At 44.0% G+C, this 23,647-nt stretch overlaps 1 protein-coding gene and 1 pseudogene across 2 annotated transcripts in view; one reads left to right on the forward strand and one right to left on the reverse strand.

Moving 5' to 3' along the window:
* The window catches only part of TRAM2 (translocation associated membrane protein 2), a 72,612-nt gene that overhangs the window by 42,190 nt on the left and 6,775 nt on the right, over window positions 1-23,647 (reverse strand). The gene's annotated exons all lie outside the window — the stretch shown is intronic.
* Window positions 1,107-2,002, forward strand: LOC150007164 (glyceraldehyde-3-phosphate dehydrogenase pseudogene; annotated as a pseudogene).

Here is a 23,647-nt window from a genome sequence, read left to right on the forward strand (position 1 = left end):
GTGGGTTCCAAGGCGAAACTGTCACGGTGCCAGCCAGAGGCCAACAGGAGGCCTCCAGCTTCCTATCAGTCTATCGGCCTTTGCTGTCTGTGGCCGAACTGATGGGGTTCAGAATCGGAACCTGCAGACATGCAGATAAGCATCTGGCCATGCATGGTCCAGGGTCCACGATCTAAGGCCTGCAGTGACAGCCACCACAGCCACAGAGGTGACTCCAGGGCTCGCTCTTGGATATTACAATGGCCATACTGGGACTTCAAACAGATGTGTCAAAGAAAGCACTAGAGGGGTGTGTGTGTGTGTGTGTGTGCTTGCACATGCGCAAAGCTGATGGGTAAGACACTTTCATACCCCAGAAACATGTCTTCGTTTAGCATTGTCTATAGAAAAAAGAGAATTTTTAAAAAATATATTGACTTCTGGCCAACATGGAGGCCTAGACAGACATATTGCGTCTCTTTCCACAACTAATAAGGAATACAACTACCTCAAAACTAGAGAAAGTTCCAGAAAATCAAGCTGCATGGAAGTCCAACAAACAAAGATATAAAGAAGAAACACTCATCCAGACAGGTGCAACAGCTCTACCTAAGACACAGAGGCAAACAAACACAGGAGCCTGTCAAGATGAGGAGACAGAGATGTATGGCCCAAAAGAGGGAACGGATGAAGGTTCTAGTCGGACAACTAAGTGACAAGGACACAGCCAACCAAACAGATGCAGAGTTTAAAACACTGGTGATAAAGATGCTCATAGGCTTGACAGATATGCTTAAGTATGGCAAACACATAAGGGAAGAAGTGAAGGCTACGCTAAATAAAACAAAAGAAAATCCACACAAAACCAATGGTGAAGGGGTTCAAATCAATGATTAGGAATATAAGGAAGAAAAAAAAAAATAGTCAACCAGTACAGAATGAGAAAACAAGAATTGAAAAAAATGAGTTCTCTGCTCCTCCAGTTCAACGGACTGCTGTGTTTTCCTGTGCAGTTCAGCCTCAACCCTGAGACACAAGTGAATGGATTTGCCCGTATTGGGCGCCTGGTCACCAGGGCTGCTTTTTACTCCGGCAAAGTGGATATTATCGCCATCAATGACCCCTTCATTGACCTCAACTACATGGTCTCATGTTCCAGTATGATTCTACTCATGGCAAGTTCAAAGGCACAGTCAAGGCTGAGAATGGGAAGCTCGTTGTCAATGGAAAGTCCATCACCATCTTCCAGGAGCAAGATCCCACCAACATCAAATGGGGTGATGCTGGTGCTGAATATGTTGTGGAGTCCACTGGGGTCTTCACTACCGTGGAGAAGGCTGGGGCTCACTTGAAGGGTGGAGCCAAGAGGGTCATCATCTCTGCCCCTTCTGCCGATGCCCCCATGTTTGTGATGGGTGTGAACCAAGACAAGTATGACAACTCCATGAAGACTGTCAGCAATGCCTCCTGCACCACCAACTGCTTGGTCCCCCTGGCCAAGGTCATCCATGACAACTTTGGTATCGTGGAGGGGCTCATGACCACAGTCCATGCCATCACTGCCACCCAGAAGACCGTGGATGGCCCCTTTGGGAAGCTGTGGCGTGATGGCCGAGGGGCTGCCAAGAACATCATCCCTGCTTCTACTGGCACTGCCAAGGCTGTGGGCAAGGTCATCCCTGAGCTGAATGGGAAGCTCACTGGCATGGCTTTCCGTGTCCCCACCCACAATGTGTCAGTTGTGGATCTGACCTGTTGCCTGGAGAAAGTTGCCAAATACGATGACATCAAGAAGGTAGTGAAGTAGGCATCAGAGGGCCCCCTCAAGGGTATCCTGGGCTATACTGAGGACAAGGTTGTCTCCTGCGACTTTAACAGTGACAGCCACTCCTCCACCTTTGATGCTGGGGCTGGCATTGCCCTCAATGACCACTTTGTCAAGCTCATTTCCTGGTATGACAATGAATTTGGCTACAGCAACAGGGTGGTGGACCTCATGGTCCACATGGCCTCCAATGCATAAGAGCCCCCTGGACCACCAGCCCCAGCAAGAGGAAGAGAGGCCCTCAGCTGCTGGGGAATCCTTGCCCCAAACCGATCCCCCAACATACTGTGAATCGCCTGACCTCTAGTTGCCATCCTAGACCCCTTAAAGAGGGGAGGGGCTTAGGGAGCCCTACCTTGTCATGCACCATCAATAAAGTTCACAGTACCCAGAAAAAAAAAATTGAAAAAAACAAGGAGAGACTTAAGAACCTCTGGGACAACTTTAAATGTGCCAACATCCGAATCACAGGGGTGCCAGAAGGAGAAGAAGAGCAAGAAATTGAAAGCTTAAGTGAAAAAATAATGAAGAAAAAATAACCAAATTTGGTGAAGGAAATAGACATATAAGTCCAGAAAGCAAAGAGTCCCCAAGAAGCTAAACCCGAAGAGGACCACACCAAGACACATCATAATTAAAATGCCAAAGGTGAAAGATAAAGAGAGAATCTTAAAACCAGCAAGAGAAAAGCAGAGTTACCTACAAAGGGTTGCCTATTAATATTTTCATCTGATTTCTCAAAAGAAACTTTGCAGGCAAGCAGGGAACGGCAAAAGTGATGAGAAGCAAGGACCTACAACCAAGATTACTCTATCCAGCAAAGCTATCATTTAGAAGAGAAGGACAGATAAAGTGCTTCCCAGACAAGGTAAAGCTAAAGGAGTTCATCATCACCAAGCCATTATTATATGAAATGTTAAAGGGACTTATTTAAGAAAAAGAAGATCAACACTACGAACATTAAAATAACAACAAACACAACTATCAACAACTGAACCCCTAAAAAATAAAAACAAAAACAAACTAAGCAAACAACCAGAACAGGGTTATCAGCTGGGAAGGGGAAGGGGGAGAAATGGGGTAATGGTGCAAGGACTAAGAAGCAAAATTGGTTGGTACAAAATAGACAGGGAGAAGTTAAGAATAATATAGGAAATGGTGACGCCAAAGAACTTATACACATGACGCATGGACATGAACTAAGGGGGGTGGGATTGCTGGACAGAGGGGGGTACTAGGAAGAGGGGAGCAAAGGGAAAGGAAATTGGGACAACTGTAACAACATAATCAATAAATTATACTTAAATATATATATTAAATCAATTCTTCAATCACAAAATATTTATTGAGCACATGCTTTGGGCAAGGCACAGTGCTACAGGAGATGCAAAAATTATAAAATCCGCTTCCTTCCCTCAAAGTCTTAGAGACCAAATTTAGGAGCTAAGCTATCAATCTAGTCCAACTCCCTTATTTTGGAAATGATAAAACTGACCACCCTTTATTGAACATTGACTGCAAGCCAGGCAAGGCTGCGGTCCTTTACATGATTACCTCATGTAACCCCCAACAACCCTGTGAGGAACAACTGATGTGTGAGATTTTATAAATTGCCAGGCACTGTGCTAAATACCAGACAAGATCACCTCATTTAACCTCCAGCTCCAAAGTCAACTAACACTGACACTAACTCCTACAATGTGCCAGGAACTGCTCTAAACACTTACAGAAACTATCTCATTTAACCCTTCCAGGGGCCCTACTGTACTGAACAAGTGAGGCTCAGAAAGCTTAAGACACTTGCCCAAAGGCACACAGCTAATAAGCCCCAGAAGCAGGATGAACTCACAATGGACTGTGATGTCTGGATTCTGAAGCACCATGTTACCTGAACAATGTGCCTAAAAATTAATAATGATCAAAGTGAGACTCTGACAAGTATTAGTTTTCAGACAAGATCTCATGAATCAAGACACAATTAGGCAAAGAACAAGGAGAGTTTCTTTTCCTTTCCCAAAGTAGAGACCAGGGTTTTACTCATCTCTGCACCCCCAGGGTCCTTGTTGCCTCCTCCGAGTTTGGAGACCTATGGCTCTCCTCCAGGAAAACTTCTTGGGGGAGGGGAGAGGAGGGTTTGAGCATACCATTAAGGTGCTCTGAAAGTACAAGAGGAGGCCTCCAGTTGGAGCCATCTAGCTCAGCGATTTTCTATCTTTTTTATCTCATGGCACACATACACTAATTACTAAAATTCTGTGGCACACCAAAAAGTAAATCTTTTGCCAATCTGACCAAAAAATAGGTATAATTTTGATACATTCACACGTGATGGCCCTTGTTGTGTTGGCTGTTGTCTTTTTCTTATTTGACATTCTGAGGGAAAAGAGGTCAGTGCACCCAACTAAATAGCTGGGTATTGCATGTTTTAAAAATTCTTACAGCACACTGGTTCAAAAATCACTGGTCTAGCTTCATGAAGTCATGGCAGCTTTGGGGGACCATCTACTGTGTGGCCAACTTTAGATCACAGCTGTCTCCATTTGTTTCAAAAAAGCTAGTCTAAAATGGGAAAAGGAAAACAAATCCAGCCTTCAGGCCCCTTAAAGCTTTATTCACTCATCCATTCACTCGAGTATTCTAAAAGCTACTGGGCCCCAAAGTCAACTGTCTTTGTCTACTGTGTTCATGGAGATGTTCTCGATTCCAGCACACTGTGCATTTCAAACCTTGCTTCTCAAAGTGATTCAAGCCCAGATCAAGAAAAAACTGCTTCCCGCAATTAAGAGGCAATACTGTAACAAAAATTCAAAGTCTTTGTTTCCAGCCACACAACTCTAAAAGCTGCCCCATATTTCATAACTTACCAGTTAAATTTTATCAGTTACCTAATGGACAAGTAAGTCTAAGCCCCTCCAAGTGAAACTGTCAAGAAAGTAATTTCCTGTTGGATACACACATTCAAAGACTAGTGGTAATTGGACCCAGTGATTAGAATCCCATTTACACTACAGTGGAAAGGGCAGCTAGGTCCCTGAGGGCTGAGTGTGCAAAGCACTAGGGTAAGAGAGGGAAATGGGTTTAAGTGGTACTTGAGTATTATGTGAACTAGCCCCAAAAGATGGGAGTGGAGGCATTTAATGTGCTGCCACTTTTAAGAAGCACGGGTGATCCTGCTCTCACCAGAGATCAGAGCAACACATAGTTTAATGTAGCTGTGTTACACTATTTGGCTTACTGCAGTCAGGAAACATCTGTCAAAAATGCCTGCTGTCAAGAGTTTGTAGTATTTCGGAGCATCAGGCTCGCTGTGCCACCCTTTCCGATGCCCATGGGCGTGAATGAGGCAGGTTTCAAAAAGGAGATGGAACAGCAGCTCTAAGTGCTACTGAGCTGAATAACTCTCCACTTGCCCCTCCAGGCCCATTCTCCACCCTGCTCTTCGTCCCAGAGCAGACAGCGGATGACCTTTATGGAGTACATCAATGGGCTTCCTGGACCTCTGGCTTCAACTGAATCTGCAGGAGACTAGGGCATTCATCGCCTGGCGCCCTCCCTGCTGGGCAGATAGGCCAGGGACTAATCCCCACCAAAGGTCCTGCCCCTCTCTTTTGGCTATAGCTCACTTGCATTACGTTGCCTTCCTCCTCTCTCCTTCTCCTGACATCTTAGTGAGTTCTGGGTTCACTCCATCCCTGGCCCTTCAGGCTTAGGGCTATCACCCCCTTTTGCAAGAGCTGGGATGTTTCACCACCCTTATCTGTTTCCCCTGATCCTGTCTCCACCCTTCTTCATTGTGCCTTCAGTAACTGTTCCTGAATGACCCCATCTGTTTCCTGTGGGACCCGACTCATGTAGTCATGCTCCTCAAATAAAAGGCTTACACTAACACCACCTGATAATAATTAACATGGTCTCTACAACTGCTAAGGACAGAGCACTTCAAATCAGCAAAGGTCTCTCCCAAACACACGGGTAAACCAGTGGGAGGTGGACAAACTACCACTCTCTAAGGGCCAATTAAGTCCCAAATGATCACCGGTGCTGACAACCAGGACGAGAAAAGGCTTTCTTTGTGCAGGACACCCTGAGACTGGCTTCTCACAAACTCGGGTCAAGATAAACCTCCACTCCGGGGTTAGTGACCACCTGTCTGAGTGTCTTGGAGAGCCTGCACTGAGGACAGAGGTGGTGGCGACACAGACCCTTGAGAACACCACTGGCCTGAGGCTGCAGTAATGAATCCCAGGCCTGGTTTCATGAATATTCAGCCACACAGCCTTTAGTACTGATTTTGGAAAAGCAATACCCACTATGAATAGGGAGTAATTTTATACTAACAAATAATGTCTTTTAAATAATATCTGATCTGCTCTAGTGAAGTGAAAGGCTCTTTCTCTGTGCACTCCAAGTGCTCCATAAAGGGTTACTTGGGTGGCAGGGATGAGCCAGGGAGTCCCTAGCCCCGTACTCCTGGGACACAAAGAGATTCTTTTCCCTTTTATTTTTTCAGGCTAGAGCAGGAACTGGAATGAGGGTGGGCTCGAGGGGGACAGTGAACCAGGGAGGAGGGACAGTCCACAAACAAACAGGCCACTTATCTCTGGGATGTCTTTCTACCTTTTCCTACAGCTGAGGAGCCTGGGGGCAAGTTGTCTGCCAAGCTTCCCCGCCCGTGTAAACACTCCGGCACCAGCTGGGGTTTGGAATCTGCTGAGTCTCTGCCAGCTGGGGACGTGGAGATGGGTCAGATTAAAGGAATGCGTAATGAGTGAGGGGGTGGGAGACAGAGGCTGTATTTACACAGAGGGGGTCTGCAGGGGTCAGTAAGGCACTGGTCAAAGGGGCCTCTGGAAGTGGAAAAATATGAAGGGAAGAAGAAAGCGGTTTCAATGTGCCCAAGCACCACACCCCATCCAAACAGCCCAAAGCTGTTATGTTCATTTATTTTTTTCCTTTTAAAAACTGACTTCTTTGTCCCCATCTCAGTCCCTCCACACCGCCCCCCACACACACATCTCCCAAACCAATTACACACAGCCCTTTGAAGGTTTCGCAGCTGGCTGCCTGAGAAGGCTCAGCACGGACACTCAATCCTCTGCAACCCCAATTTGGGAACGTTAACACGGAACCCAAGGCACGTGCTGACAAGCAGGACCTGGGCCATGTTCAGCCCCAGACCGAGGCCAGGCAAGGGAGAGCACAGAGAGCCAGCAGTCCCAGGCAGCCATCCTGGCCTTCAGCCTTACAGACAAGGGACTTCAGGCCCAGAGGACAAGGATTCAGAGGAGAGAGCCATTGGCCCATAGGACAAGACCACCAGGCTATCAGGCCCTTCTGCTGCCCTGCAGAGGGCGTAGGGATGGGATGGAGGCAGGAGGGAAGCAATAACAGAATGAAGTCAAAAAGTCCTGATCTGCACCGGTGGACACACCTGCTAGGAAGGCCACCTGTAGCCCTCCTGAAGCACCTGCAGCATCTAAACCCCAGATGCTATATATACTCCTAAGAAGAGGAAGCAGGCAGTGCTGAGGAGCAAAAGAAACAAAGCACTGGCAGGAGGCAGGTGACTTGCTCTTGGGCAGCTAGCTCAGCCACAAACCAAATACGGAACCTCAGGCTACTGCTGTCTCCTTCACTGGGACTCAGGGTTCCTATCTCTTTAGAGGGTGTTCTCTTAAGTCCCTTTGTTTCCATGGAGTCTTCCACACGATTCCAGGATGGGGATTCACCCAGAGGTGCAGGGCTTAAGGCCGGCCCTTCCCGCTCCCTTTGAAATCCCTGCCACCGTGGCTGTCTCTATTTCAGTGACTCAACTCTACTTTTCCTACTCAGACCTTCCTCCTGTGGGACAGTCCTGCATCTTCACACAAACAGTGCATCATCAATTCCCATTCGGCGTGCAAAAATCTTTCTTTGCATCTTTTCAAAAATTAAATTGGGGAGGGGGGGTAACGTTGGTTAACATCACTATGTAAGCAAACTTGGCATTTTTATTTCAACAGCTGGTGCCTGGGAGACATCCCTGTACTTGCCCATGTCCCAGGCTTCAGTTAAGGACTCCCCACCTTCCCTTATAGCCACCTGTTGGCTTTTTCCTGTATCATGTTATTAAATCCATTATTTCCACTCACAGTGCTACTACAGAGCTTCACACTGTCAACTCTCAGCAGCCTGTAGAAGAAGCATCTAACTGGATTCTCTGCCTCAGGACTCAACTTTCCTTCCTCCCCTCCCACCATACTAGACAGAATAGCCAGGTTATTGATAATATAAACAACAGACACCCCCTTTATGGTGCCCACTGCTGATCAGATACTTCTTTAATCTGACATGCCCGAACCTCCTTCCCTCTCCATCCTTGATTATCACAACTCCCAAAGAAACAGTACAACAACCTTGGGTGCCCTAAAAGATATTCTAGATATTATTCCATGAAATACTCTCCAAGGTCAACAAATACATTTGGTACAGATATACAATATACATTACTATTTTATTAAAGGCTCTGACAAGTCCTGCAGTAAAGAAACCTGTTTAGCCTAGCATTTCCTAAGTCCATCTCGCCTAGGAACTTTTTGAAGCATTTCTAGCATTTTACCTATTAACTACTTTCTTAAGAGTCTCTGAAAGTCTTTTCTTGCCAGGAACAACCACCCTCTGTTCTGCCTTCATTTGTGTCTCCACCTTGACTCTCCCATGAGGGCCAGCTCTGGCTTCGCTTCTCTGGAAGCCTTTGCCCCCACCCTACCATCAGTGCTTTTGCTGCTCCCTTCCCTCACACCTGAAGCACCAGCTACCTGCTCCTCCTTGCTGAGAGGCAAGAGAGCACAATGGTTGAGTCTAATTTTGAATTCAGAAAGACCTGTGTTAAAATCCAAATTCTGACCTCACTACATCTGAGATAGAGTTGTCCAGCTTGCTTGGTGTAAACAGAGATAGCAGACTATTAAAGAAGATTGTTGAGGGGATTAGTGGGATCAGAAGGTCAAACTCTAGCTCAAGGCCTGGCACATCGTAGTATTCGATGAGTAACAATTAGTCATTTTTCTTCTTATTTTTTATCTTGGCTTTGTCATTTATCATTTCCTGTGTATCTTCCAGTGAGAAGCCACTGGAGGACCCAGGACTAAGCACTGCCCATCCCCCACCCTTCCACCTACAGAAACCCACCAGCAGCAGCTTCTCCTTCACCAGACAGCAGGTAAATGTGTTACCTGGGGCAGGGAAGCAAAGCCATCTGCCCAAGTTTATCAGTACTGAGCAAGAAACTGCCAGCAAAGATTATTCAAGGCAGTCAAGTCCCAAAACTTCACAGAAGCTCCCAAATGTTACCATACAACCCTACCCCCACCTGCTGCTTACTACCCCTCTGGAAGGATACAGAGGCCCTTTGGAGACCCAAGTGGATATGCCTCATCCAAAAGCAGACTAGGTGGCCCATTTCCCCAGCCCCACAATGGAGCAACAATAGGCTGCTGTGTCAGGGTTTAAACTTTATATTTTTAATTGCTGTTTTTAAAAGCTTCAAATTTTACCCCAGGCCATTTCATTCAAGTGACTTATTCAGTTACTCTCTGGAACTGAGATGTTTGATTTCAACTTCTAGTTGATCCTGACTTGAGTTTTTCTTGATGCTTTTTGTAGTCTTCACTGATTTAAAATATACCCATTTCGCTCCGTGAGCCACTCTTCAAAAGGCTCCTGGAAAGCCAAGGTTTTATTTTCAGCAGGTGGGAATGACAGCTCTAAGATCAAGGGCACAGACTTATCTTCCTAGTATCTCCTGGCTGCTCCTGTGTTCTCTCTGCTCTCTCCCATATCCCAGCTTCTCTCCCTCCCTCACTCCATTCAGCCTCCTGCTCTCCCGGCAACAGTCTGTCAACTACTCCAAACTTTCCATCTTTCCATTTCCGAAATGAAGACAGCTTCAATGTGCCTTTTCTGATTATCAAAATGCTATACATTCCACTGAGTATATATACACACACATACATATAAGATACAAGCATGGAAAAATATAAAAATTATTTGAAATTCTACAACGCAAAGAAAACTACTGTTTATACCTTAATGATTATCCTTAGAGCTATCTTTTTAGAAAAATGAACCAAATCCAGCCTGGTCAGGTGCTCAGTTGGTTGAAGCATCACCCTGTGTGCCAAAGGGCTGCAGGTTCAATTCCTGGCCAGGACACACACCTAGACTGTGGGTTCGATCCCCAGTCAGGGTGCATACAGAAGATAACCGGTCAATGTTTCTATCTCACAGCAATGTTTCTCTCTCTCTCCTTCTCTCTCTGAGATCAACAAATATATCCTCAGGAACAAGTAACAAATAAAATAAAAATAGATAAAACAAATCCAAACTTTTATAGAAAAAGGCCCATACAATATGTCATTCTGCAATCAGCTTTTTAAAAGAAATTACAACCATATGATTTGGACATCACTCTATGACACTGCATATGGAATGATGTCCCCATTTTAAACTGACCTAACAAATCCTTCAATGGCAGGCATTTAGGAACAACCTCACCTTTTTAGAATATATCTCAAAATACCTGGATATAATGTTGAGAGGTAAAAAAGCAGAATTTGGTCTGTGCATTTTTAGTACAATCATGAAAAACCATAGTGTCTAGATATAAGAACAGAACAGAAATTAAATCAGCTGTGCTAAGCTGAAGAACTTGAAAAACTTTATCAAAGTGGTATTCAAATAGCAAAGAAAGTCCTTCAACAAAAATAACTAGTAAAATATAAAAATTCCCATTATTCTTAAACTATGCAATGACAGTGAGGTCATGCATTAGAATAAAACATTTCAAGCAGGTGATCTTCACTTCACTTAACCTCATAGTTTTCTTTCACATGGGAAAGGGAGACAGCAGTACTGAAGCCATTTGATCTTTGAGAAAGAGAAACGGTGAGAGGTAATTCTGGGGCCTCAGAAACCTGAGGGGGTCATTCATGGGGAAAACCACGGGCTGGGAGCTTGGGCTCAGCTCACCAAGGAGAAGGCTTCAGCAAATGAACTACTCAAACTTGTACAGTGCTTCATGGTCGTGGTGCTCAGACAGCAACATTTGAGTGTAAAAGATGGATACACAGACCCTACATAACTACAGCACGAAAATGAGAGGCACAGAAAAATGGCTGCATAATGATGGCTGCAACAGCCACGCAATTAGTTAATTAACATTCATGAATACATTGATGGAGTCATGACATGATGTCAAGCTATGTGAAAGTGCTGTGCATGCATTATCACTTGATCTTTCCAAAAACTCAATGGAAAAGGCTCACTTATTTTTCATTCTCATTCTACTGACCAAAAAGCCAGGGCACCTTTCTCTAGTTGCAATCTATAAGATATATACCTGGAAACATGAAATCTGAATTCAAAGCCTGCACCCCTAACCTGTACCCACTTCGTGGTATTTATAAGCCCCATACAATCTGACACCGTGAAATGGAGAATCAGGGTCCACATCCAGATGCCTAAGGCCTCAAGTTTTCAAAGGAAAGAGAGCCTGCAAGTTAATCATCATAATAAACCTTCTCCTCTATAAGGAGCTCTATGTACTATACAAGAATGCCATGACTGTCTTTCACTTTCAAGAGGTCTCCATGGAAATGAACACACCAAATGGGACCTGGAGCCATCCCCCACTAATCTGTTTAGTTTTACACATGCCCCTAGTCTGGGACTTCAGCCATGTCACCACGGTCATTTTTTCAGAAGTAAAACAGACTAAAGGCACTTAGGAATAATCACAGAAGGCAGGCATTCCCGGAGGAAGCTGAGCTTGCAAGCTGAAGGACAGTATGTTTAGCTTACACATGACGGGTGGAAGGTCTAAGATACTCTATTTGGGCAAATAGTTGCTTGGGGTTTGGTGAAGTTCTGGGTTTGGCAGCAGCGCCCCTGCCCCGCCTTGCCCCCACCCAAGGCCATGTGGGCTCGGCTACAGAGCTTGGCTCTCACATGGACAACATCCACCAACTTCTTCCTGGGCTCTAGGAACAGAGGTGGCACAACTACTCCAGGCAGTGACAGGGAGAGGAACAATCTTCAAGTAGCCAACAAGAAGCCAGAAGAGGAGGCCTGACACACTGGGTGGTAATGGTGGTCCCATCCGGAAGCACAGAAGTCCACCTAGGATCTAATCCCATAAGGAGGACCTCAGGACATAGGCCTCACTGACCTGTAACCACTGGCTTCCTTATCCATGTTCCTCATTCAATAAATGTTTGTGGAATGAATTTAGAACAGTTTTGGAGACTGGTCACAAAAATATTATGAATGTAACTTAATAATACTGAACTACACACTTAAAAATGGTTAAGACACTAAGTTTTATGTTATGTATATTTTATCACAATCAAAAAATAATAATAGCACATATCACAGAAAAAAAGGTGGTGGCACTTAGAAACTTCTGATGCTCCCTGTATGAAATCTCGTGAAGTGTGAGCTGAATAATATGAGTTTGAGAAGTGTGGGAAAGGGCTCAATTATAAAACTATGATCATTATGAACCATGACTTACTGAGACAAAAAGTCACAGAGATGGCAAAGATGATACTTTCAGGTAGAAGTCAGTAAAATGCATACATAGTTAGAGGTGTGGCCCCAAATCCATCCAGGAAACTCCACTCTGAAAATTCCAATACAATCTTCCTTACACTCTTCCAACCCTGACCTTGGGAGTCCACACTCTTATTTACTGAAGAAGACAGAGAAAGCTGTTCAGGACCCCATCTTCACTCACACTTCCTTACAGCATGGGAGGGTGGCACTTCACAGAGTGAGATCTGTGGGATGTTACTAAATACCATTTGAAAGAGATGGTCGGGTAAGTTGGAGAAATTCTGGACACTAGTCTAATACGTTTATATGATATTTAAGAAAGAGGGCATGATAGGAAGACTTACACATACCTCTTTGATCCAGAACTTCACATCCCTGGGGATTTCAATAGCTTGGAACTCAAGTCAAGAACCAACAGTGTAGCCCTGGCTGATGTGACTCAGCAGACTGAGTGCTGGCCTGCAAACTGAAAGGTCACTGGTTTGGTTCCCAGTCAGGGCACAGGCTGGGCTGTGGGCTGGGTCCCCAGTTGGGGGCGTGAAACTGATCGATGTATCGCTCACACATTGATGTTTCTTTCTTTTTCTCTTCCCCTCTCTCTAAAAGTAAATAAATGAATTTAAAAAATAATATTGTGAATTTTCTATTTTAGGAAGGAAGGAAGGAAGGAAGGAAGGAAGGAAGGAAGGAAGGAAAGAAGGAAGAAAAAAAGAGAAAGAAGAAAGAAAGAAAGAAAGAAAGAAAGAAAGAAAGAAAGAAAGAAAGAAAGAAAGAAAGAAAGAAAGAAAGATAGAAAGAAAGAAAGAAAGAAGAAAGGAAGGAAGGAAGAAAGAAAGATAGAAAGAAAGAAAGAAGAAAGGAAGGAAGGAAGGAAGGAAGGAAGGAAGGAAGGAAGAAAGAAAGAAAGAAAGAAAGAAAGATCGGTGCAACAAACATGACAGATTACTTGGAATATCCTGAGTTTATATTCTGGCTCCCCAATTCTTAGGCAAGTTATTTGAATTCTCCAGGCCTTAGTTGTCTTCCTGTTAAATAGAGTATAGGAGTTGGGCTCTGAAGTCAGGCAGCCTTGGAACCCTGTCTCTGGCATTTAAGAGCAAGTGAAACAGAGCAAGGGAAACCTTGTCAGGTTAGTCTTTCTAAATCTCAGTTCTCTCATCTGTAAAATGGGAGTAATCATAGAATCTATTCCACTGTTGACGACTGATGGAGAGAACATAGGAAAAGTTCTTATTAAAGTGCTTAGCACCAGGTAAGCACTCAATACATGTGTGTTATCTTTGACTCTATAAACTGTGAAGTGCTATATAAATATTACAATCCTTTGAGGTCCAAGTCAAGTCCCACTCTTCTTTCATGAAGTTTCCCCAAAGCTCTCTCACCTCTGGGCTTACACAGTTTGTAAGACTAATATACTGGCCATAAATTTATTTCGCATTTAGTCATATGCTAATACATAGTATTATATCCTCTATTGGTATCTAGTGATTCAGATATAATTCTTTTTTTTTAACAATTTATTTATCTGTTTGTTGTTTTGTTTATTTATTTACTTTCAGAGAGTGGGGAAAGGAGAAAGAGAGGGAGAGAAACATCACTGTGTGGTTGCCTCTCACTTGCGCCTCCAACTGGGGACCTGATGTGCAACCGAGTCATGTGCCCTGACTGGGAATCAAACCAGTGACACTTCAGATATAATTCTTATCTCAAGTTATTTTTTTTCCAAAATGGAATTGGAGGAGCTAAATAATTTTTTTAAATCCTTATTGATTTTGGAGAAAGAGAAAGGGAGGGAGAGAAACATTGATGAGAGAGAGAAACATCCATCAGTTGCCTCTCGCATGGACCCCAACCAGGAACTGAACCCGCAACCCAGGAATATGCCCTGACCAGGAGTCAAACCCATGACCTTTCAGTTTACTAGATGATGCTCCAACCAACTCAGTCACACCAGCCAGGGCTGGGGAAGCTAAATGAATTTAAATGCTATGCATACCTGTTGTAAAAATGTTTAAAGGGGAACATATAATCTCAAAAGCTAAAGACTTCTACAACCTACCTCCTAGAAACATAACCAATGTTGACAGTGCTGTGATCTTTCCAGATTTTGCCTGACCATATATATAAACAAGTTTTTAATAAAATGGGCTCATTCTATATATACTAATTTATAACCTATTTTTTTCTCAGACATAAGTCCACATCAATACATAAAGATTGACTTGAACCTCTTTTAAACAGCTATGAGATATTCTATTGTATAGCTATACCATAATTTATTTAATTGGTTCAATACAAATGGATATTTAGGTCATTTCAAATAAATGATGACTTTAGGGCAAGAGCTGTGTCTTATGTATTTTGGCATCTCCATAGAGTTAGCATGGTGCATGTGGTAAATATTCAGTAAGTTCTGCTGTGTAAACTCTAACCATATTTGCCTCTGAATCACAGATGATTATCAGGCCACAGTCTATTAAATAGAAATCTCGGCCCTGAATAATAAGGAGCAATATTTGCATTACTGGCCCTGAGATATAACTCTCAGATCAAAAACACAAACTGTTCAATACAGTTTCAATGTTGGCTTCTTTCCCATACTAAAATTATCTGATGACTCAGCAATTCTACTCATAGGTATAAACCCAAGAGAATTGAAAATACTATGCCCACACGAAAACTTGTACACAAGTATTCATAGCAGCATTATTTATGTAATGCAGTGGAAACAACCCAAGTGTCCATCAACTGATGAGTGAATAAACAAAACTTAGCATTTGCACAGTGAAATATTACTCAGCCATAAAAAGGAACGAAATACTGCACATGCTGCAACATGGATGATCCTTGAAAACATTATGCTAAGTGTAAGAAGGCAGTCACAAAAGTCCCTGTATTTTATGATTCTATTTACCTGAAATGTCCAGGAATAGGCAGATGCAAAGAGACAGAAAGGAGATTAGTGGTTGGGGAGTGGGGAGTGATGGGAAGTGACAGCAAACTGGTTTCTTGGCAGGGGGCAGGGGTTGATGAAAATATTCTGAAGTGAGATCATGGTGATAGCTGCAAAACATGATGAATTATATTAAAAACCACTAAAACTGTACACTTTAAATGGTAAATTTGATAATAGATGGATTATTTCTCAATTAAATATGGAAAAAAATTCTTTGAAAACTGGTTGTCAGTTGGTAATTCCACTTTATCACTTGTAAACTGAGAGAACATTCCTTGAGAACTACCAGAATGCTAAGTGCTGTGCTGGATGCTGGAGACACATGGTGAGCAAGACCTGCTCCTGCCCCAGAACCAAGTCGTGGGGAGTGACAGGGCCACACTCCACTGAAGTGGGGCGATAAGAACTGTGGCTGGGAAGCACAGGGAATTCAGAGCGCTGAGGCAGAAGTCAGTAATGTCCAGGGAGTGGCTGAGGGAATGAGGAGCAGCTGCCCAAGGGCAAGACGGGAGAGTGTCCTGAATGAAGAAGCTGTGTGAAGAGCCAGAGGTGAGAGAGAAACATCATGGAGGGGCTGAAAGAGAATCAGTAGAGAAAAGCCCTGATGCCCAAATGTGCCAAACAATGTGATTTTTAAAATCCAACAAGTATTTGACTCCTGTTGAATCAGGCACTGTACTGGATGCTGAGAATACAGCAGCGAACAAAATCAAGCAGCAGACCCTGGTACAGCATTCTGTACATAACAGTATATTTTCGGGGAGATGATAAATAGTCCACAGCTAACTGAGGTACTTTTAAAAGGACAAAGACAATTTGTCAATATCTATCAAAAATACAAAGGCACTTACACTGGGACCCAATCACCCCACTTTTGGGAAAACGTGCCACAAGACATGCCTGCATAGGTACAAATTGATGTACACACCAAACTATTCATCATAGTGTTGTTTATAAAAGCAGAAGATTGAAACAACCCAGGTGTTCATCAAAAGGGGACTGGTTAAATGATTTACAGTGAACCTGCATGATGGAAGACTACGTAACCTTGACACAAATGAGGAAATTGTGTGTGTTGACATAGAAAGATCTCTAGGATATTTTGTTAACTGAAAAAGGCAAGGTGCAGAAGAGTGTAGATAATATGCTCCACTGTAGCTAAGAAATGAAGCAAGAATATACACATACAAACACACACACATAGGTAAAATCCATCATATATTTATAGCTGCTTGTATTTGCATAAATAAACCCAAGAAGAATGCAAAAAAAAATTAATAACAGTGGTTACCTGAGGGCAGTGGAGGGGAGCTAGACAAGAGGTGGTGGTGGGGGACAATTCTCAGTGTGGTCTTTCTTATGTTTTTGATTTTTGAACAATGTGACTGTATTGCCAAAGACTGCCTACTCAGAAAACTTCTTTTTTTAAGCTGTAAAAGGCTAAGATGATAAACTAGTCAGCATCCCTAATGTGCTCATAAGCATCTCTTCCTGGTTACCTGAGAACCCAGAAGAGACAACTCGGACAGAAAGCTGCCAATGACCAGCAGCAGAAAGGTGACTCAAGCAAGACACACACTATACTGTGTGTGCACTGGATCATCCTCGATCAATTCACACCAACTATGTGTCAGGCACACAGGGGATACGCAGAAAATGTAAAGCAACTCCTTCCTTTTGAAAGGCAAATAGCAAGTACAAGGACACAGTCTTGGCCCTACTGCCTGTGACCTTCCTGGTACAAATCTGATCGAGTCACTCCCAGTGCTCAGAAGTCTTCAATGGCTCCTGATTGTCTAAGCTTAGGAGCAAATCCTCACTTCTGAAACATGGCCTCCATGGCCCCAACCCTTCCTGACAGTCAAGACTCAACTTCACTGCTCTCTTCTTTAACCTCCCCCCTTTGGCAACACAGCCACAAACCACGCACACCGCACCCTGGCCCGCACGTCTCTATTCTTACCCATGTCCTCTCACTGCCCGAACACACTCTCCCCAGCACATCTGTCTGGCCAATGCCCCTCAGGCCTCAGTCGAGCCCAAACATCCTTTTAAAATGAACAGTCCCTAACACTCCCAGGGTTCTTAATGCTCCCTTCCTTCCCTGACCCCGACTCTATACCTCCAGCAACAATGACACTGTCACCTCCCTAAGGACTCCTGGCTCCTTGAGGGCAGAATCTTCCCCTTTTCATCTTTATCCTAGCCCCGAGAACAATGCTTGGCAGAGAGCAAATGTTACGTCTAAGTCTGGCTGAATGAAACAAGAGACACACTGAGGCAGGCAGAAGGTAGGAATGAACTGTTTGGGAAGAAGAGCAAGGGCAAGCGTTCTCAGCCCGTGTGGTAGCAGAGGTGGATAAGAAATGAGAAGTCAGGTGAAAAAGGGAAAGACTTGAGAGTGGTGCAGGAACAAAAGCAGGATCATTGGTTTGTGATGAGGGGTCAGGACAGAGGCAGTGCCTGAGTAAGGTGCGGAGGACAAAAGCTGGTCAGACTGGGGGGAGCCTTGAATGCCATGCTGAGCGGCCCAGACTTTAGGTGGGCAGTGTGGAAGGATTTGAAGCAAGGGAGACTCATGCTTAGCTTTGCGTCTGAGGGCAATCAGTGAGTGGCAGCTATGGGGAAGATGGCCCAGCGAGGAGACAAGAGGCTGAGGACCAAGTTAGGACCCACTGTAACTGTTCAGGTGGGACACAATGACCAGATGTAGAGGACGAGGCAAAGGAGAAGTGACGACTGTGGGTTTCTATTCAGGCAATGCACTTGTTTTACTTCCCTCTTCTGGAGACCACGTTAACGATAGTCACTCACAGGGGCAGAGCGTATTTAATAAAATCATGATAGGAAGACTCCCCCCCACAGGTGTTCAACAAGAGGGATTTGATGAGGGTGCTAGAAATCAGCTGAGGGGAAAATTTCATTGCATCTGTTTCATGGGTCTGGCAAAAGTTTAGAGATGGCACATGACAAAGAAGTCCCTCTCCCTCCACCTCCTCTGAACACTAATACAATACCAGCTTCCTCAGGTAAGACAAGGGTACTTGAATACAAGGCTATACATGGCTTATTTAGCTAAAAAAATAATAATAAAAGGCGGAGAAAAAAATATTCCATCTAGTTGAGGCCCTACTTTTTAAAAAATTAAAAATCACACTAGATGCAAAAAAATACCTGTTGAATAAACCCAAAGGATAACGTCACACACAGGCACTGCATTACAGCAACACAAAATGACATGCATGTTCAATGACAACACGGCACCACAGCATGCCCTCAGGGTTCCAATAAGGTGTAAGGAAAAGCTGTCTCCCTGCAGCTTTAGCTGTCCTTGCCACCCCAACACCGCCCTACTGCTCACCTGCATCACCTGAAGTGTATGGGAGGGGAGAGCTGGGAGACAGGAGGCCTCCCAGTGTCAGCAGCCTCTGTATCAACACCAGAGAATTCGGTATGGGGGTCTCTGGACATACTTCCTGGTTGGGGGTGGAGACCAAAAGTTGAGGGGTGGGGAGGAGGGAGTTCTCATGTGGATCATACCACAGCTTCCCGATCACACTCTTCAACTCCAATCTCATGATCTCCAGAGCAAACTAATCATGTCACTGTCCTCTCCAAAACTCCCTCCCCAATTCCTCCAGGATCAAGTCTCAAGTCCCTGGCATGACCTATGAGGCCCTCCGTGATCTCGCCCTTCCTCCTCTCTTTCCCATTCCTTCCACATTCAACCCACCTCTGAAGCATCCTATGATACCAGCCCACTGAGTACCCTAGTGCTGCACACCAGCCCCAGTCTGCTGCACCTCTGTGTTTTCACAGGGACAAGCTGATACTCTGTCTAGAACCATCCCACATCCTTTTCTCTCCCCTGCCTTAGGCGGCACCCTCACCCCTACTCTGAGCTAGGAGCCCCTCCTCCACGTTCCCAAAGCACGGTCTCTAGCCGAGCACTACTTAGTGAGCACCACTAAGCAGTGCAGCTCAACTGGAGAGTACGTATTCCCGTCAAGTGACTGTACTTTTGTCCTTTCATCTGTCTCCCTTACTAGACGGTCAAGTTCCTCCCTGTGATCAGGGAATGTTTCCTTTTCCTAGGTTCCCAGAAGCCATAACAATGCCTTGCACAAAAGCACTGATTAATCAGTATCTGTAGAATGAGGGGGCAAAAGATTAGAGTCAACTCAGACTCACATCCCTTGGGCCATGTGAGCAACAACATCAGTGGGACTGAAAAGCCAGTAACATCGGTCAAGTTACACTTGGCCACAGCTACAGGCTAAAGGTGTGGTCAGTGGCCAGTGACAATCTGAAAAGATAGACCATAGTTGTCGTGCCTGATGTATGGGACCCAAAAAAACTCAAGGAAAGTGGCTGAGAAGAGCTTTATTATCTCTGTTTTGAAACTCTAAAATTGACCACAGTTGTACAACTTATGTCAACAAATTTGTTAGTTGGCTTCCATTTCAGATTTTAGTCTCACACAGAATAGGTGTATTTATTGAATGATTAAAAAATAAGAAAATTGAATGGACAGGTGGTTGAATACTGTTGCATGAAGATATTTCCCAGGCTGGATAAGAATGGCAAAATAATGTTTCTTTCTCACTTCTTGGGTAATAAAGTACGCTGCATAGCAAACCAACTTTGCCCTTAATTTCGGGGCTCTGTTACTGTGGTTCAACAGAAATTTCCATACTGAATCATTCTGAAGAGCCAAATTTTCCATACTGCTAATGACTTATGTATTGAAACTTTAACATTAATCACTTTGGATGGAAATCTTTCTAAAAATCGTCCTGAATACACTGCACACCTTCACTTTTTCATGAAACAACAGATAATCATTATGATCGTGTACTGTATTATACTAGTCTATCATAACCTCAAAATCTACTGAAGCTGTTTGTTCATATACTGACACCTGGTATTCATGTTTTGTTTTGTTTTCATTTCTTACAATTTTTAAGTATTTAATAATGAAAAGCCCTCCCAGCTGTCAGCTACCATTTATCTACCTACCCCAACTCTTCTTTCATGTTAACTTCTTCTTCTGTAATCTTGGGAACCAGATAACCAAGCCTCATATAATTCTATGTAAAGAAATGTCTGTGGGCTTTGAGCAAAGGCCCAGGAGACTAGCCTAGGTAGAGCATACACAGCACCAGGGCACAGGTCTGGGGCCATTACCAGGCTGCTCCAGGACCTCCCCTTTGCCTCCTATTTCTCAGTTATGTTCCAAATGGATGGACAGCCACAAAGGGCAGTCCCATATCGTTGAGGTTTAACTCCAGCCCTTTCAAATGGAATAAGAACAATAGGTACAGGCCTTCTTGGAAGTGCTGTATTTGTATTAACATTTCTAACACATTTTGTATTAACCTTTCTAATCTTCACAACTACTCTATGACATATTATGATCCCCATTTTACTGATGAGGAAACTGCAGCACAGAGGTTACAGAATTTATCAGGATGACACTGCTTGGACAGGGCAAACCAGAATTTAAACTCAGTCAGTCTGGCTACAGGGCCACGACCTTCGCCACTGCAGCCATGGCCTCTAACGGTTCCCTAACAGAACCACACCACAAGGATCTGTTTCTATTTATTTCTACAAAAAAAAAAAAAAAAAAAAAAAAAAAACTCAGAAAGCAATGTTTAGACCAGCAAAGTCCAATAAAACTTTCTGCAATGATGGAAATATTCTATTACCTACACTACTAAGCACTTGAAATGTGACTAGTGTGACTAAGAAACTAAATTTTCAATTTCATTTCAATGAATTTAGGTTTAAATAGCAAAATATGGCTAGTAGCTACCTAATAGCTGACACAGGTAAAGACTACTTTGGGTGAGTCAAAAATTACCATATGTCAAATATTAAATATAATGGATAATTCCTATTTGAAATAGGCTTCAGAAGAATGTAATTAAATACTGATGCATCTCCTCTCAACATCTTCTCCACCTCTGTACTGTTTTTCATTCATTCTCATAACTTTGAGGAAGAAAGGATGCCATCTGAACACAGTAGCTGTAGAGGACTTGCAGATGAAGTGGGAGCTTACAAATGCAACAGTATTAGTTGCCCAGGCAAAGCCCTAAGAGCACTGCTGGGCTGTGGGGTTTGGGAATGGCAGATCACAGGTCAGGTTTCAGACACTAGGTTCACTCTATTGGCCTTAAAAAAAACACACACACAGATAAGTGTATGTGTGTGTGATGAACATATCACTGAATATGAAAATATGCTCAAGCCCAAGGCCCCAACCACATTCAGAGAACTGGTATGATAAAATCTGACTTGGCAGAGCATAAGGCATGAGCCATTCTGTCCAGATTAGTGACCTCTTCTTGTTCATCCAGGGTCCCCTGGTCAGCCATGCAGAGGCCATATGGCCTCTGACACAGAAGTCACAAACCAAGCCAACCTCCTCCCCCACCCTCAACGATTGCTTTCTGATTATATAAATTCTTTTCCTTCCCCACCACTGGTTCTGCTAAGCTGTATTATATGTCAAACCCAAATTTAGGCTAGAAACTGATTTCAACTCAAAAAAGAAATGAAACCAAGAGTTGAAATTGAGACACTAATCCAATGGAGATGCAACTTTTTTCTGACTCATCGTAAATCTCTGTGACTGGGGGGAGGGTGCTTCCTTCCATTTCCTTCCAATTTCTGAGTGGCAACTTAAGCTTTATACACATTTTCCAACTGTGGTCTGCATAACCATGTTCAGAAGGCATAACTGAGGCACAGGACAGTTGACACCCCCAGGAAACAAGTGGGGGCTGAGAGGTACACGGGCTGGTGTGGGCCACACAGCTATTTAGTGGCAGAGCCTGGGGAGGAGATCTCCCAGGTCCCAGTCCTCGCCCCTGCCACCACACACCTCCCTGCCCAAGCCACAGCTCATGCCTCAAACTCCTGAAGAGGAGCATATGTTCACGCTCCGATCCAAATCAGAGACCAAATTGCAATTTCAAAAGAAATCGGCTATCAACTATTACCCTCCGCCACCTCAACATCCCTCTCCCAAACAACAATGACAAAATCCATACCAGCAAGTTACTCCTTGCCCATTGAGGTCAGAAGTTGGTCCAGTACAAAGTCAGACTACAAACTAAGCACACTCAAAACTCCAGAAGTGTTGCGTCTAAAAAGCTCAATTCTGCTCTAAGGTCTGAGGAATTCTCCGCAGGAAACCAAGCATTGTGAAGCAGGCCCTGCGACTTCCTGGCTTCCTGCAGGACTCCAGGAATTGCTGGAGGGGGAGGCCTGTTTATCCAAGGAATGCTCCTCCAGGTCAGGAGCCCCGAGACGGCTCTTACCCTTCAGGAAAGGAGCTGATAAGACACCCCTGGCACCACTAAACCTAGAGCCACAGTCTACGTTCTCACTGACCCATAAGGCTATCTTTATGCACATTCCAGCACCACAGTGGGCACAGAGACCAGATGTAAACACTTGCTAACTAACAACATGGTCCTGGGCACTTCTCAAAGCGAGCAGGGAGGTCAATGGGGGGGGGGGGGTGTAAAAATTAGGTCACCACCCTCTGTCCTGAGGTACTCACACTCTTCCCTCTCCTCATAAGTCACATAAGTCTTCATAATGGTGGTGAGTCACTAAAAAGTCTCTCAAAATTCTCTCTAGAGTAGCTACACATTTACAATAAATGTGAAGGAATAAACTGATTAAACTAAAAATACTCTGCCCTTGCAAAATTCAGGAACTTTATTAAGAAACCTTCCCCCTAGTTCAAAGACAGGGCAACTAAGACTCAAAGAATTTTGGCCTTCTCACCCCAGGTATGACTGTCACCTCCACCAATCGAAAAGGAACATTTCAGATCATGTTGGATTTGTTGATAAAAATCTTAAGAAACCATGTGAAAGAGTTCTCCTAACCTAAACCAAGATTTCCATCAACAGAGGCCTCCTAGTACTAGAAATTGCACCTGGGCATACATGCACACACGCACAAACACACACACTGCCTTTGGTCAGTTCACTTATTGGCAAAGCTGTCAGGCACAAGAGTATCAGCTGTGCTGCCCAGGATTTCTGGGAGTGGCCACCACTCCTGTCCTCTGATTACTGACAACCTCACACTCAGGGTGTTAGGTCTCAATTCAGTAAACCACTCCCTTTCCACCAATAGCAATGGCTTGAGGTTAAGGCCCAAGATTCTGTAAGTCTGTGAGTTGCACCTGCCACAAACATCAAGTTCAAGATCTGACTCCTATCCACAAATAGTTTATCAGCTTTAAGCTACCATACTGGGACCTCTTT

The sequence above is a fragment of the Furipterus horrens genome, unplaced genomic scaffold, assembly GCF_987537825.1.
Source record: "Furipterus horrens unplaced genomic scaffold, mFurHor1.1.pri manual_scaffold_6, whole genome shotgun sequence".
NCBI classification, from domain to species: Eukaryota; Metazoa; Chordata; class Mammalia; order Chiroptera; family Furipteridae; genus Furipterus; species Furipterus horrens.